This window comes from Acinonyx jubatus, chromosome B4 (assembly GCF_027475565.1).
Source record: "Acinonyx jubatus isolate Ajub_Pintada_27869175 chromosome B4, VMU_Ajub_asm_v1.0, whole genome shotgun sequence".
Classification (NCBI taxonomy): Eukaryota; Metazoa; Chordata; class Mammalia; order Carnivora; family Felidae; genus Acinonyx; species Acinonyx jubatus.
Genome location: NC_069387.1, coordinates 486,174 through 502,765, shown reverse-complemented (window position 1 = coordinate 502,765; position 16,592 = coordinate 486,174). Strand labels below are relative to the sequence as shown.

Sequence of the window (16,592 nt, the reverse complement as noted above, 5' to 3'; positions counted from 1 at the left end):
GAAGGGGATTTATCAGGCCCACACCTCTGCTGAGATGTGAGGTGTGGGCAGTGCCGCGTATTGGCTGGGCGTCTAACTGCGGGAGTGGTTTGCACAGGTGTTTCAGTGCCGTAGCCACTGCCTGTGGCCGGCTCGGTGGCATCAGCGATTGAATGACTGAGCCTGATAGCCAGGACTTTGTCTAGCGGCTCTATGCCCCATCTGTGGTGCCTCCCTGTGGCTGCGGACCACTGATGTAGTTCTGGAAGGCCCCTGGATGTGCCCTGAGGACCTGGGGACAGGCTGGGGGTGCCGAGTGCCTGCCAGAGGGTCAGTCCTTACCCTGTGGCCATGAGAATGGCCGGTGCCTGGGCCCATGACCATGGCAGGGGCCGGATCGGGAGCGCCTGGGCTGGAGGGTGGGTAGATAATGAAGAAAAGTATGCATGATGTAAGCGAAGTGGACAGAGAGGTGGGGACTGAATATGACTTGGAAGGTCCACATGACCCCACATGCAGAGCCTAGGCTCTGGGTCGGTGGGGGCGTTTGCATAAAGCGATGGCTGTTGAGGCTGTAGTCTTTGGACGAACAGGGAGTCTCCTTTCTTTTAACAGTAATAGCTGCTTACTTAAAGGCTGAGGGCAGTGAAGAGCTGGCTGCTGGAATCAGAAATTTTGTTGTCGTGGGGGTGGGGGAGAGCAGTTAGGAGTTCTGATCAGACCAGGTCTACAGCCTCTCCTTGGACAGGGGCAGCTGTCCCCGGTGAAGTCCATCCTGTGCAGAGGTTCCTAACGTACGTGTGGTTTTCTGTCAAACTGGGTCCTCGAAGGGTGGAGCCTGTGCCTGGACATAAGCAGGAAGTGCCCCTGCAGGTCCTGGCGAGCCCAGGAGTCAGAGCGCTGGGCTTCAGGGTCCCCCGGAGAGTCCTGTCTGGATAAACACCGCTGCTGGGTCTTGTGACAGACTTGACTTACTCTGAGATTTCGTCCGGTGGGGAGCAGAGCTTGCAGCTGCAGGGTGACTGGGGATTGCTTTTTGCTGTTCTGTGAGGGTTCGGAGCTGTCCTGGGGCTGCAGCCTGAAACAGGGTCATACTTGGTCACAAGGGTGGCTCTGATGGGAGCTGGGCTGTCTCCTGAGTTAGAGGGGAGGGCAGAGGTTAGTGGCTTCTTCTGTATGTGAAATTTCCTCAGCACCGCTACCCCCAGACCTGTTTCTGGAAGGTGTCTGGGTCCCTGTGTGGTGTTTGCAGTGAGCATTTCATCTGGTGGTGTAGGGAGAGCATGATGTCATGGTGTTACGTTTCTTTGCCGTGAAACTGCACTGAGGATGCTTCTAGACTTGCTTCAGATGGCATCTGAGTGTTGCAGGGTTTGCTTCCTTGCTGTTGAACGCATCAGTCGGGGTGGCTGTTGATTGTTAGTAAAGTGACCTTTTATGTTGGCACAAATAGGATGCCTTGAGATAAATTCAGTGTAATGTAGGAGTATTAGTGAGCTGTCAGTGAAAGGAAAGGGCATCTCTGCCAGGGGCAAATCTGTTTGAAATATTGATTTTGTTCTCACTCTGATGGAAAATGATGAATGGCCTTCAGTATAATCTTTTAAAAATTTATCTAGACGCTGTCCCCATTTTGTTTGGTCTCATGATTTGTTTCTCCTCGTGGTCTAGGTATAATGAGAAATTGTGTTAGTCATCATCACCAAGAAAGCTTGTGTGGAGCACCTGTTACTTTTGGCCGCTGAGATACAAACAGGGCCTCGTGAACTCTCAGACTGGGGCGGGGTAGGGTGTGTGAGGGGGTGCGTGGAGGTGGGGCATGTGGAGGAACGGTGTGGGGGAGGGGCACAGGGGGTGCGTGGAGGAGGGGACTTGGGGCCATGGCAGCAAAGGAGCTTCATGGAAGGGTCCTAAGGCCCCCCTCCAGTCTCCTTTGTTCTTTCATTTAGCATCGCTGAAATGGTGATGCATCTTCTAAGTGGCATCATAAGCGTAATTAGCACGTCTCCATCTTGGTGGCAGGTAGGTTAGTGGTGCCTTTGCCTTGAGTGGTTGGATTACACTCAATGAAGATGGTGGACTGCAGACGGGGAGGGAGGGTGGTTGAGGAAGAGGCATGTGCTTGGCAAGGTGGGGGCTTGCGTGCGGAATGGGGGCAGCAGAGTCCAGTGTCAGGATGCTCTCATGGAATCCGTCAACCACAGACTGCACTGTCTGCCCAAGCTGTCTCTGGGAGGTGTTCCAGACAACTCTTTGTCGATTTGCTGACTGCCTTGGGCCTGGGAAATGGGGTCCACACTGAGCCTTGCTTGGGGTACAGACTCTGCAGGGTGGGATTGGGTGTCAGTGGGTTTGCGCCGTGGGTTGTGAGGCTCAGTGCAGAGTCACTGGAGATCCAGGCCTTGGCAGGGGCAGACTCAGCGCATCACCCTGTGGTGCCCTCGGGAGTCCCTGCATCGGTCTGTGGACGTCTGTGTCTTCTTCTCAGCTCCCAAAACACAAGACTTATGATGTGGCCCCATATCCCCCACAGGGTATGAAGACACCCTTTGCCTGCTGATTGGATGCCTGCTGCTTGGGGTTGTTTCTAGGACAAGGCATGCGCCCAGGGGACAGTGGGTGTACTTGCTATCGGCAGAAAGTGATTGAGGTGGCCCATGTTCCCTGTTGTGTCTTAGTTCCCAAGAAAATCCTGGGGCCCTGTCGGGCTTGCACGTGTGGGGTGCAGCCAGTGCTCCTGCTGCTTGTGTTTGTCTTGTGTTGAGATCCTGAGTTCACACAATCCCTGTTAATCTGAAATCTGAATTTGCTTCCTGTTTTTTAGGGTAAGTCCATTGATATAAACACGTGTTGCCGATGAAGCAGAAAGCAGGGAGTTTGCTGATGGATGTATTGGAAAATAACACCCTGGGCAGGTGGTGGGACCAACACCCAGTTCTCGGTGGGGAATGCTTGGCCCCTCTCCCATGTCTGCGTGCCTGGCCACAGATGTGGGTGAGGCTGGCAGCGTCCTGCCACCGGATGCTGTCTCTTCGAGGGTGATACACGCCTGAGCCAGGAGGGCTAGTTCGCTTGAGGGGGTGAACAGCCGATTTCAAGTAAGGACAAGGGACAGCTACAGGGTGACTTCTGCTGGCACTTCCACACAGTCTGATGTTTAAAATTCACCTACGTGCTGGGTTGTTGCTAAAACAGAATACATCACGTGTTCTCACTGATTTCCAACGCAAGTGGGTCTCTAGGTGCATTACTGGACCTGGAAGACTTTGGCCCCGTTGCGCTAGTGGACAAGTCCTGGCCTGCTGGGGAAGACAGGGAAAGCCACCCCACCTCCCCCTGCTCCACCATCTGCTGACCTGTGACAGGCAGGCCCCAGACAGCAGTGTCCAGTTCACCTTAGAAACAGAAGCTTTTCCACCCAGAGGATTCTCCCCTGCCCCCAAATCAAAGGAATCTAGTTTTGAGCATAAACATGGTCTTAAAGTCACAGCTCGTATAGCTGAATGCTACCTATGAGCCCGATAGTTTTCTTTTAGTCCAGTGTTAGCGCTGATGTATTCTCGTGCTGCTGCGGAGCGTTGACTATTGTGTGTGCAGAGCGGGGCGAACCTTTATCTGTGGTGCTGACATCAGATGTGAAGCTGGCCTTGCGACCCCTGGGAGAGTGCTTACCGCTTATTTTTAGATGTCCCAACCTCTTTTAAAACTGCCTTTACTTACTAAAAATCAGCCTCCCTATGAAAATCAGTCTTGGGGTGGAGAGGCTTATACTTTAGCTGAGTAAATAATAACCGCGTATGTTAAAAATAACAGCCCAGAATTACCCTGGTGCCAGCTTGCTGGCTTGCATTTTATGTCCATTTATGGTTATTCTTCGAGTATCAACATTTTGAAAGATTTTTGTAATAATTTTAATTACAAATTACTATTGAAATTCACCTGCATTTACAACATTTTAAAGAACTAATTGGGTTATGTTATTTCTTAACTTTTCTTGAGGTATTTTGCATACTTTTACATATTTATCTCTTTGCCAGCAATCCATTTTTTTTTTCCTGATCAGAAACCTGACAGGAAACATTCCTGTGTGACTATCAGTTGGTGAATGCGAGAATGAGATTATTATGCATTTTTAAGGATAATTCTTGCTTCATAGTGATAATAATGGTAAATGTTAAAATTCCTGAACAGCTTGTTTCTCTGGGAATTAGCACTTGTGTGCCCACCAGGTGGGAAGTCTTAAACACGTGGATGTGAAAAAATTAAATTGTATTCAGTTTGTGTAGAAAGACATTAAAACCCTGTGCTTTGTGTCACCACTGTGGTTGCTTAGCTACAGACATGGGGTCATCACATGCTATTGGAACTTGATTGGTCCATTCTTGGAGGAAATACTCCCAAGTAAGCATAAGCATCCAAAATTCCGACTGTCAGGTCTGGAGGGACAGGTGGTAAATAGGACGGGCATGTGCGTTGGCATTGGCTGTGTGGAGTGACCTTGTTGCCTGACCAGGTCAACCTCCGGGAGAGGTCTGATGCGTCATGGAAGAGAACTTCCCTGCTGGAGGCTGGGCAGGCATCGGAATCCATCCTTCACACTTCCGTAAAGATTACACAGTTCTCAGTCTTTAGGAAATGGGGAAAATTAGAGGGGTTTGGTTTCGTTTCTTCAAAGTAAATGCCATGCTTTCCCTGTTTTAACTTATCTGAATAGGATCCTGAATAGGATCAGTAAGTAGCACATTGGCTTGAAAACAAAATTGTTGTTTATTTTACGTTGAATTCTAAGATTAAGGTTGTTTGGTAACATTTTTTCCTAAAAAAAAAAACAAACGGTGGGCACAATTTTTCTCATGTGTAACTCTGATCAATCTGCCAGCCCCTCATTTTAGCTAAGCCACTGAAAGCACTTCTTCAGCAGAAGAGTTGGTGACTAAGAAGTTTGCACAGGGCACACTCTTGTGTGCACATAAAAGCGCTTTATAGGCAATACTGCACCCTGTGCTCCGGGCATTCCTGACCATTCCTTCTTGATTAGACTGCTGTCACTCTTCGCTGCCCCCTGATGGCAGGTTGGGTGACAGCCCTCCCTAAAGGGCTGTGCACTGGAGACTGTAGGGACACTCGGAGCAGGATGCCCTTGGTCATGAGGTGCTGCATTCCAGAAGCAGCTGTGCACGAACGTTTGTGTTGAGAGCAGCAAAAAGATATCAATGCACATTAGATTGCTAGCCCAGAGCACGTTGATGTTGAGAATGTCTACAGGATCACAATGAATTTGGCTGTGTTATGCCTCTTGTCTAGGAGGAAACACTGGGTTTTGAGGAAGGAGGTGTAAAGAACACAGGAATGGAAAGAGGGTGTGTTTTGTGCCCCAGTGTGACTAATCCTGGTCATTCTGTGCCGCCATATTAGAATGATCAGAATGTCCACATTGGGTTGATTGAGTTACCAATGATCTATGCCACAGGTTTGATCAGCAGCCCCAGAGCAGACAGGTAATAATGCTGCCTTCAAACCTGCTGGCTCGTGGGGCATCTGAAACTGTCCACTGTCATTTGTACTCTTGCTCTTTCACTGGGGTTTTCTCCTTGTCCTTCTGGACTTCAGTCTGTGTTTCAATGAAAGAGTTTTTGTCCAATTTATCGGTACTGTTGAACTGGCAGTTCTGTTTAAAATACCAGCCACTGCTTGTTTGTGCTGGTTTCAGTGCTGCTGTGTCTCGAAGCCTGGCAGGCAGGATCAGAGAGCAGACCAGGAACATCTGGAAGAGGGAAAGGTCATGGTTAACTGGCATGTGCTAGTGCACCTGTATTAGCGAGTATGCGTATATTCAGGGTAAATAGGAAGTTCATGAAAAAAAAGTTGGAGCACAACAATGATTTTTAAAAGCAAAACAAAAAAGATGGGAGCAAGGGTCTGAGAGGTGACAGATGTGGTATACAGTCTGGTTTTCTCACTTACCCTTCAAACCCCACTTTGCTGGTCTCCAAATTAGGGATGATCACATGTAACTTCCTTCACAGATTTGCTGCTACTGGTTGAGGTCATGCACAAAGTCCTGGTGTAGTGCTTGGAAGCTAGGTAAGAATTCAGTAAATATTAGTCATCCTTAACGTTCTAAAGATAATAATTGGTACAGATAAATATACATAGTAGATAGCTCTGCTGCTGAGTGCTAAAATGGTAACCTGGCTTTTCATTTGTCTGATACATAGCAAACTTGTGCTCAGTCCCCTGTTCCTTACCGCTGGGCTAAGACATGTCACACTGGCGATCACCTTCTCATCTTGTTGCTATGAAAGCAAGAACCTGGGAAGCATCCAGACACCCAGCGGAGGATGATGAAATGCCACGGAGGACCTGTCCCAGGCACGGGCTGGAGCGTCTCTGTTTCTGAGCTGATCGTTAAGTGTGGACTACAGGTGTGGGGTTTGCTGGAGTCCAGGTTCACATCTGCCCACCACTGTCCAGATGCTATGTAAGGAACGCTCCTGCCCCTGATCTTTGTGGTACACCCCAGCTTCCTCCTCCTATGCCTGGCTTCAGAGCCCCTGATCTCCAATTACTGCTTGTTCGTTAAGCTGGTGATGTTATGTGTGCTGATGGCCACTAAGAGGCCAGTCTGACTCCTTAGCAGTGAACTGTCCCAGTCTTACTGTTTCTGGGAACCATGTCCACTGTGAAGGAGATCTGCAGGGAAGCCTGGATTCCTGTTCTGTCACCTCAGGACTGGTAGCTCTTAACACAGTGATGGCATCCAGTTGGTACATAATAAATGGCACTTGAACTGACTAGCTGTCCATCTCGTGAGGCTCTGTCTTGTCTGGTTGTGTGAGCCCCAGGGGACAGCCTACATCTGTGACTTTGCAGATGAGTGTGTGAACAGTGTTCTGTCCCCAGCAGTGGAGTGTGGTGTGGGGCAGGTGGTGGGAAGGGCAGGCTGGGGGAACATACCACTTCCCTGGAGCACCTGCTTCTGGAGAGCCAGCTGGAGAGGAGGGTCTGGGACCCCAACCCCTGCAGGCCCCAGCAGGAAATCCAGGGAGGTATGAGTGGGGCACCGGCCAGGCGGGGGGTCTCCACTTGAATGAGGGTGTGCAGCAGTGTGTGCCTGTCGCCCAGATTTCTGAGCACAAGGGAGATCCTCTCGGAGCTGATTGCATGTGGTCCCCCGAGTTCAAGTCTGGCTGAGTTTCTACCATTAGGAGCTGAGTTGTGCATCGTTACATGTTGGTGGGTGGTGGGCACCGTCCTGCACTCCATGTCAGGAGCCATCGTGGCATGGGCAGGCCGTGTGACGGGAGTGTGGACTTTTTACCTGTTGACCTTGGAGCAGTGCCTTAGTGTCTGTGAACATAGGTTTTCTTGTTTGTAGGACAAGGTTGTCCACAGCTGAGTCTGAGATGTTAGCGTGTGTGAAGGTGATGCTAGGTGCTTGAGAGGGCAGTCCTGAGTCTTCCCTCTCTTCCTCTTGGTTAGTCAGTGTCTGTGGGACGGTCGACAGGAAGCCAGGGGAGAAGAGATCACTGAAGCAGGTGGGGCAGGGGCAGGTCATGGAGCCCTGTGTGGCGGTCTGGGGGCTGGCCAGCTGGGCCCACACCAGAGGTCATTTGCCCTCTTTGGAAATGACTCCTACTTTTTTGGTCACGCCTCATTGACATCCTTGCCAAGAAATCCCCTAAGCTGCCTTTCCTCTGTTCATCAAACGTGGATTTTCACAGGGATCCCTTGCACGAGCTGGTTCAGGGTGTGGGGGGCAGGTTGTCGGACTTCCAGCTGGGAGAGACTGCAGTGAGGGGAGCGCAGAAGGGGCACCCAGGCCAGCAGGGATGAGACGTGGTGGGGATCTCCTCCTCTGCCCACCTGTGTGACGGTGGCTGTGAGTGTCTCTGTGCGTGCTGTGGGGGCTTGGAGTCTACTGTTCTGGGCCCACCTCCTGGTTGCTCTGCTCTTCCTGGCGGTATGTGCTGTGGAAACTGTGGTCCTGGAGGGAGCACTGCAGAATCAGGCATCTGAAATCCGAGGCCCTGCGGGTGTTGGAGGCCAAGTGATGTAAGTTGGGTGGGGGTACGTGCATCTCTTCCTGGACGCGTTAGAAATCAGATAGCAACAAAACGCCTGCAGCGTTTTCTCATCCTATTGGCCAGAACAAATGCTATTTTAAGATTAATCTCATGATGGAGCAGCATGTCACCATCTACCATTCATTTGCCAGAGGTCTTGCCCCCTGAGGACATAAGGACAATGGTCTGGCCCTCTGCCGGGCCCTGTCCCCACAGGACTTTCTGTGATGGGCTGCGAGGCGCTGGGGGAGCTGGAGACACGGGCCCTGACAGCAGCCCCACATAAGAGCTGTCACGAGAGCAGCACATGCTCTGAGCAGTGATGTGTGTGGTGCCCCTTCAATCCTACAGCACCCTGGGCTCCTCCTCCTTTATTCATTAGGGGACCGATGCCCAGGAAGGCAGCGGCAGGGAGCTGGGGACACGGGTGCAGGGCTGGGACCCTGATGCCTGGCCAGCCCACCATGTGCGAGGGACGGTGTAGTTGGCAGGCGCCGAGGGGTTTGGGGGGAAGGTGGAACCCCTTCAGATATTCCCAGAAACAGAAAAAGAGTACTTTCCGTTTTAGAAAGACAGCATGTATGGCCGGGTCAGGGCAGTGAGCCAGCCAGGAGAGTCTCAAAGGAGGAACGGGAGGACAGCAAGATGTGGCGGATGGCAGCGTGACAGGCAGAGGCATGTGGCAGCCCTTGTGGGCTTGGGAAGGGGAGGCGAAAGGAATGTAGTTGGCAGAAAAATTTGCTTTCAGTTCCTTTTCACTGTTTCTTTAAAATGTAGCCCATTTATACTTGGGAGCCTCAGCTGGCACCGAATGGACAGCTTGCCCATGGGGAAACTGAGGCTGGAGGTCACGAAGGCTTCCCTGAGCTGCATGCCCAAGTACGTGGGGCCGATTCTGTGGTCGAGTCCTGGGAGTGTGGGTAGCGAACGTGAAATGCTGCCCACAGCAGTCCAGGCAGCCTGTGACCCTGTGGGTAGAGCTGGTGACTTCAGGTTGGCACCACCTTCCCGTGAGGCTGGAGTCTGAGGGGCCAGTCTCGTGGTCTCTGCTGTGACAGTTGGGGCCAAGATGAGGCTGTCTCCGATTTCTTTGCTAACACCCCAGGCACAAACTGTTGCACAGACTGTTGGTCGGACAGATGACCTTGAGTTGCAGACGTCGTGGATGGAGATTTGGGGTCTGGGGCGCAGGACTGCAGGGACCCCACCGTGGCCCCCAACGCCTGGACACACTGACTCCGTTTCTGGATCAGACAGGAAGGGCTGGGTGTGCAGGCTCTGATCTTGGACGCTCTGTGGAGGAACAGGTGGCACTTTGAAGGGGGTGAGCTTCCACAAAACCCCTGAAGACGTGAGGTTCCGAAGGAGACCGAGGTAACACTGAGAGTGATGGCTACGGCCACACAGTCACATTCATGTGCCATCGTGGGCAGCCAGGCAGTCTGGAGATCTGAAGTGAGAACTTGTAGCAGCTCGTGCACTAAGCTGGAGCCTGCAGGTGCGGCCGGCGGTGCTGTGCCGCTTGGAGGCACCGCGCCTGGCAGCCGGCTTGCTCGGTGGGGGTACCCGCGGAGCGGCCCTTCCCTAGAAGAGCAGAGAACCGGTCCCTTGCGGACAAGAATGCGGCCGCCTGGACAGGGGCCGGGCCTGGGAGCCCGTCGGGGGAGCTCCCTACCGTCTCGCAGAGGTCCGCTCCAGGCGGTTCCAGGCCGCGGGATCTCCCTCGTCGTCGTCTGCGCGTCACTCGGTAGCCTCCATGGGGACTGCGTGAGCATGTTCGCCTTGAGCTGGGCTGTCGGGGAGCCAGCACGCCCGGCGTGGGCCACGGCCAGCCCTCCTGTGGCTGCAGGAGCCGCACGCACGGCGGTGGGGTCCGGGGGTGTGAGCCTGGGCCCCAGACACAAGGGAGGGAGTGTCTGCGGGCCCGCGGTGCTGCTCAGGAAGAGGACGCGGGAGCCCCAGACCCAGCGAGCTAATGGGGCTGCTCCAGTGTCCCCACGGGGGGGCATCCGTGCTGGCGGCGACCGCAGGCCCAGGTGCCCCCGGCGGACGGTTTCTGTCAGTCCGTGGGGCTTGTGATTTGGGGCAGGCGGACGGGCTGTGCGTGTCCCGGGCGGGGCAGCAGGAGGCCGGAACCGTCGCCCTGACGTCGTCTGTGCTGCCCGCGCGGCCCCGCATTTCCGGACCTGCCTGCGGTGTGGACGGCGGCCCAGGCCCAGGGTGGGGGTGGGGGGTGCTTTCCCAGCGGTTCCGGGGCCTCGAACAGTAGACGCTGCTGCATCGTCCATTTCCTGCTGTGTTACCTTTCTGGAGAAAGTGAAGTCCTTTATGCTTCCGAGACAAAGATTTCATGGGAATGGCTTCGTTTTCCAACGAAGGGAATCTCCATACTAAACTGTAGAACAGTTCCTTGTGATTACGCTACCGGCTTCCCGCGGACCCCACACTTCCTGCCCCTGGCGGACGCCCCACGCGAGCCGGGCGCGTCGTCAGTCTCTGGGCGCGTCCGTCACGCGAGCGGGGCGCCGCCCTCACTCTCCGAGCACCTCCGTCCGTCCTGCGAGCAGGACGCGTCCACCACTCCCCGGGCAGGTCTGTTACCCGAGCAGGGAGGTGTATCCATGACCCGAGGGGCTGGTGCGTCCTTCACAGCCAGCAGACGAACACTTTGTCGGTAAAGTCGGCACTGTCGGTGATTTTCTCGTCGTTCCCGGGGACGGTTTCCCGCCCCCGAAGCTTGTCCGGGACAGCACGTGACGTGCCGGTTGCCACCGCGTGTCTTTCTCGTGGCGCCTTCGGCAGCTCTGAGGAGAACGGGTCAGGGGCTGGGTTCCCTGTGACGCGCGCTCACGCCCGCCCCGGCGCGGTAGGTGTGGGGAGGTAGACCTGGGGCCGGCGCCCTCCTGGGGACATCCCGTCGGGCCTGGGCTTCCTCGGTCCCCGCGGGGCTGGGGCCGCCCGCCTTTTACCGCGGGTTTGCAGCCCAAACCCGCTCTTGAGCGCCCGCCGCCCGGGGTCTCCGCGGGGGATGGGGCGGGGTGAGCCGCCTGCGTCTCCTCGGTCGTGTGGCGTTGTTGGGGGGGGGCGCCTTTGCAGAGCCCCCCTCTGCAGAGGGGCTGTGGCGCGGGTGGGCGCGCGGAGGGCCCTGGGCACAGACGGCCGCGCTCACTGGCTCTCACGCGGTACCTGCGCAGCCGGCCGACAGGGGGCGTCGGCCCGCGCCCGCAGCAGCCCCGAGCTCGAGGCGTCCCGGACCGACGAGGGACGGCGTGGGTGCCCCCCCCCCCCCCGCAGGGTGTCTGTGCCCCCGGGGTCCATGCAGCCCCGCAGAGAACTCGGGAACATCGTCTTCCTGGTGAGCGCTCCCGGCCACTGAGCGCTGGGGGCGGGCCGGGCGGTACTGGAGGCGCGGACACCTCCGTTGTTACTGCTGAGGACGTGGGTATGCCCTTGGGGAGCCCCGGCGGTGAGTTTGCGGGGAGGGTAGGGCGCAGGGAGCGGCCGGAGCGTGGCGTGGTCCCTGCCCCGTCGACAAGAGGGCTCCGGGTGTGCGTCTCGAGCCGTCGACCCCGGGGGCTCCTCTGGGCATTGCCAGGGCACCTTGTGAGAGGCCGAGTTTGCGCAGTAGAGGTGGGGCTGGGTGTACGCCAGCAGGAGAGTTCGCGGGACCTCTGAGCCGGACGCTGGCCCACGTGAGGGCTCGCCCCGGTCGGGGACGGCGTGGGGCGGGACGCGGTGCGTACTGAGCTTTGCACCCACGCTTGAGCGCGGCTTCCTCCCGGGGGTGGACGGAGGCTTTCTAGCAGCGACTGTGAATTTCAGACCGTTGCGCCTGCTCTTTTACGGACCGTGTCTTGTGGCTGCAGCTCAGACGCCAAGTGGGCGTCCCCTCTGCGCCCGCACGGAGCCGAGAGCTCTGGGCAGGCAGAGCCTCACGCCGAACCCCACGCTGTTGTGTGGTTACGGGCAGGTCCGTGTTGTGGGCCTCCGTTCCCCTGCCGGCGGGAGCCCCGATGGGTTCGTCATCGGTGAGCTCGGCGGGGGTTTCCGTTAATCGTTAGCAACATCCACGGTGTGTTCATTTGTCCCGCACGTGTTGAGGGTTTACTCTGCGGAAACGCTGGCAAATGAGATTCCACTCCTAACCTTTCTGGGCTTTAGTCCTCTCATCTGTGCAGCAGGGCTGTTAGCACTGCCTTCTGCACAGTGTGGCTGGGGAGACAAAGTAATGCATTTAAAATGCTGTTGAAAGCTTTGGTAGCGCGTATGTGGCGGCGACTTTCTCACTCTCGTAGCCTTTAGTGTATTAAAATTTGGTAACACCCCGTTTTCCCCCCAGTTTATGTATTTCCTTGGTTTGGTGTTCCTTTCCTTTGCAAATGACTGAAACACAGAAGATTTCGGGGTGATCAGGCACTTCAGGGGAAAGCTTAACGTCACAGGCTGAGAGCATGGCGTTTGCTATCAGACCGGCTGGATTCGAACCCTGTGGCCCCCACCAAGCAGTTAATGTAATTTTCCTACTTGAGCCCCAGATCTCTCCCATACTGAGCCCCGACAGGTACCAGTGAGATTGTTGTAAGGATCAAAGAAAACAGCATACAGCAAGTGTTCACAAGCTGCAGTGCGTATTGTGTGTACAGGATCCATTAGGGAGGGAAGGCAGTGGTGTCCGGGGCCCCAGCTTGTTGGCTGTAAGGTGCTCATGCTCAGGTGTGTTTGCATCTCAAGTCCACGGGTGTCTAAAGCAATCTCACATAATTAGGGTCTAGTTAAAAAAGATAATTGGTTTTTGGATTAATCTTCATAATTCTAGCTGTTACAACAAGTCCCAAGATTTTAATGGCCTAACTCGAACTCATGTGGAGTTCTTGGCCAGCAGGTGGCCTTAGGCATGCCTTTGGGACAGGTGCTGGCGGCCGTGGGTGCACCCGCCACCTTCCTGGCAGTCTCTACGTTCAGGCATTGTGGGGAGGGACAGGATGGGCCGGTGCGTCAGCTGTCATGGCGTCACCACCTGTCTGATGTAGCGGACTGGTCTCAGCCACAGCTGGCATGCCTCTGACACGCCTGACACCTTTGACCCCGGAAGAAGCTGGGACCAAAGTCCAGCTGCGCAGCAAGAAGAGCGAGCGGGTTTGGGTCTGGTCCATCTCAAGTAGAGGGACGATTGAAGGCTCTGTGGATGGTTCCATTAAACTGAAGACCACGAAGGCACTGCGTGGTTCTCTGCTGCCTTAACTGTGGCAGTCCTAGGGTTGGGTGAGGAGACAAGGTTTGCTTCTGCTCGGAGGAGTCCATGTTTGTGTGTTTTCTGTTTCTGCTGTGGCAGCTTCGTGGACCTCCTGTTGAGTCTTCGCCAGGAGAAGAACCCAGAGCTCAGAGATGAGGTTTCCTGAACTGAGTAGGAAGTAGAACCATGATTTTTCTCAGTTCCCTTTCCTGGTCCACAATAGCTTTTCCTTGTCGGTATCTCTCTGGTCTCTCTTCTGTTTTCTTGTCTCGGCTTATCTCATTTTGTGGGCATTTTAAATATTTTTATATTTAGTTCCTGTTGGCGCATCTTCCTTTTCTCCACTTGTGTTCTTTTCCTGGTCTCACCACTTATCACTTTGTAATGACCAATGTGTGTGTCACTTTCCCCCTTGAAGACACAAGTTGTCACAACTGGAATTTGACACCAGAGATCAGAAAAGTCCTCGTATTGAGAAGTGTGGACTCTGGTGGACCTGTCACAACTGGTTGTCCAGAATTTACTGTGACCGTGTTTAAATTGATTCTGTCACGTAATGCCTTCAGAAGTGTGTTTTTAAATAGTGTGTGTGTTTAAACGTGTTTGTTGTTCTGCCCAGGGCTCGGTGAACTGAGCCTGTTGCGGCCGAGTTGTTGCTCCCCCATCCTGCCTCGGGGCGAGTGCATGTGGGGAGTGTGTGGAACAGCAGTTGGGAGTCAAGATGCTTCTCTCCTCATGCCCCAACACACCATGCACCCCAGTGCTGTATGCTTTACACAGTAACTGTTACAGGGCTGGGTTAATGAGATATTCCAAAGTGTAAATTAAAATCTTCAGTTTTCTCTTCTTTCCTTATGGAGTTACTAGCTCCTGCTGCAGCCAAAGTGTCAGCCAGCCTGGTTTTTCCATGACACTGAGTTAGTAATTTGTTTCATTAGAGGATTTTAAAAATGGTTGCTATACTTTATTAGCTGTCTGTGCCTACAAAATGCCAAGACGTTGGTAAATACACATGATCCAGAGAGAATCTCTTTTTCTGAACACTTCAATTTAAATGTACACAGGCATGCACACACACATGCATACACAGACACATGCACACACAGGCAGGCACAGACGTGTACACACATGCATACACATACATATGTGCACATAGAGACATGAACACACATGCACATACATGCATGGACACATGTTCACAGACATGCACACACGGACATGCACAGGCACACAGACATTTGCAGATACACACAAGCACATAATGCACACATGGATGCACACACATACACGTGGATGCACACACAGGTAGGCGCATGTGTATGCAGACACACGCAGATACACATATATACAGACACAAACACATACAGAATTGCATCCATACACACCTTTTTTTTTTCTCCCAGGATTTTGAACTTTTTAAATTTTAGTACCGAACTTTATAAGACTCTCTGTGCCCAAAGATGGGAGCAGGAAAATAGTTCTGCTGTGGTTTCTTTGAGTCTCAGTGAACCTGCACGCTTTTTGTAAATCTTACACACTTTGAGTTGTGTTGGCTTAAGGCTAAGATCCTGCATTCACGGGATACAGGGGTTAGAATACTGGCTTGTGTTCATCCGTGGTCGTGCTCCAGTGAGTCATGAATTTATCTGGATGTGTCTCCCAAAGGTATTGTGTGTGGAAAGTGCATTGGAACGTGGACAATGGTAGCTCTGTTAAGAGCGGTCGTCGTCCAGCTGCACCCACCACGCGTGACCAAGTTTAACTGCCATACCTCCCCCCTAATCTCCTTGTGCCAACAAACTGCTGTAGACGCCCCATGGTGTCTCAGCACTCTCCCTTTTCTTTGAAAAAGAGAATTGCTCACCAATACTCGTGACTCTTTAGAGTGATATTTTTGCTGAGGTGTAATTGCCATTGGATATCCTATTAGCTTTGGGTGTATTTGATGTTTTTACACATCATGAGCTGATCCCCATGTTGTAAGTGTAGTCACCATCGAAAGTTATCACATTGTTAACGACTATTCCCTATGCTGTACATGACATCCCCACAATTATTTATTATTTTATAACTGGACGTCTCTACCTCTTAATCCTCTTCACCTATTTCTCCTGCCCCCAACCTCTGCCCATCCTGCTACATTTGTTCTCTGTACTTGTGAGTCTCTTTCTAATTTGCTTTAAATTCCCCACAGAAGTGAAATCATATGGACTTGTCTCTGACTTCTTTCATTCAGAATTATATTCTCTAGATCCATCCATGTTTCAGAAGTGGCCGAGATTTCATTCCTTTTTTATGGCTGAGTAACATTCCTGTATGTGTGTATGTGTGTAAATGCCCCACATCTTCCACTTATCTGTCTGTGGACACTTGGGCTGCTTCCCTATCTTGGCTGTTGTAAATAACGCAGTGAACGTGGGGTGTGGATACCTCTTCAGATTGGTGTTTTTGATCTTCACGTAAATACCCAGAAGTAGGAATTTCTTACCATAGTTCAATTTTTAGCTTTTTGAGGAACCTCCACACTGTGGTCCGCAGTGGCTGCACCAGTTTGCATTCCCACCAACGGTGCCTCACTGTTGCAGCACTGTCAGCACTCGTTTGTTGTCTTTTTGATACGAGCCGTCCCACAGGTGTGTGGTGATACCTGATTTTGATTTGTATTCCTCTGATGATGAGTGAGTTGAGCAACTGTATGCCTTTGGAAAAATGTTTACTAAAGTCCATTTCCCATTTTTAAAGTTGGGCTATTTAGTTTTTTTGATACCGTGTAAGTTCTTTATATATCTCGGATATTACCCCTTACTGGATATGACTTACAAATATCTTTTCCCATTTATTAGATTGCCCTTTCATTTTGTTTCCTTCACTGTGCAGAAGTGTTTCAGTTTGATGTGAGCCCATGTATTTATTTTTGCCTTTTGTTGCCCTTGCCTGAAGGACACAGGTGCAAAAAATATTGCTAAGACCAATGTCAGAGAGTTTGCGGTTTGTGTTTCCTTCTGGAAATTTTATCATTTTAGATCTTCCATTTAAGTCCTTAATCCATTGTAAATTTATTTTTGTGTGTGGTGTAAGCAAGTGGTCCAGTTTCATTCTTTTGCATGTGGGTGCCCAGTTTTCCAGCACCATTGGTTGAAGAGACGGTTTTTTCCCCATTTTGTATTCTTACCTCCTTTGTCATGGATTAATCGAGCACGTTAGCCTGGGTTTATTTCCAGGGTGTTTCTCCTGGTCTGTTGATCTGTGTGTCTGTTTTCGTGCCAGTTATCATGCGGTTTTTATTACTGCAGCTTTAGTAAGATAGTCTGACA

The 16,592-nt window shown here is 52.6% G+C and overlaps 1 protein-coding gene and 1 long non-coding RNA gene across 11 annotated transcripts in view; one reads left to right on the top strand and one right to left on the bottom strand.

The window, feature by feature from the left end:
* The window catches only part of DIP2C (disco interacting protein 2 homolog C), a 408,190-nt gene that overhangs the window by 168,114 nt on the left and 223,484 nt on the right, over positions 1-16,592 (top strand). The window lies entirely within an intron of this gene.
* Positions 4,728-9,868, bottom strand: LOC113603554 (uncharacterized). The gene is made up of 2 exons (XR_003425136.2): positions 7,301-9,868; positions 4,728-5,743 (listed from the first exon to the last, which is right to left on the bottom strand). It is a non-coding gene; the product is annotated as an uncharacterized LOC113603554 (long non-coding RNA).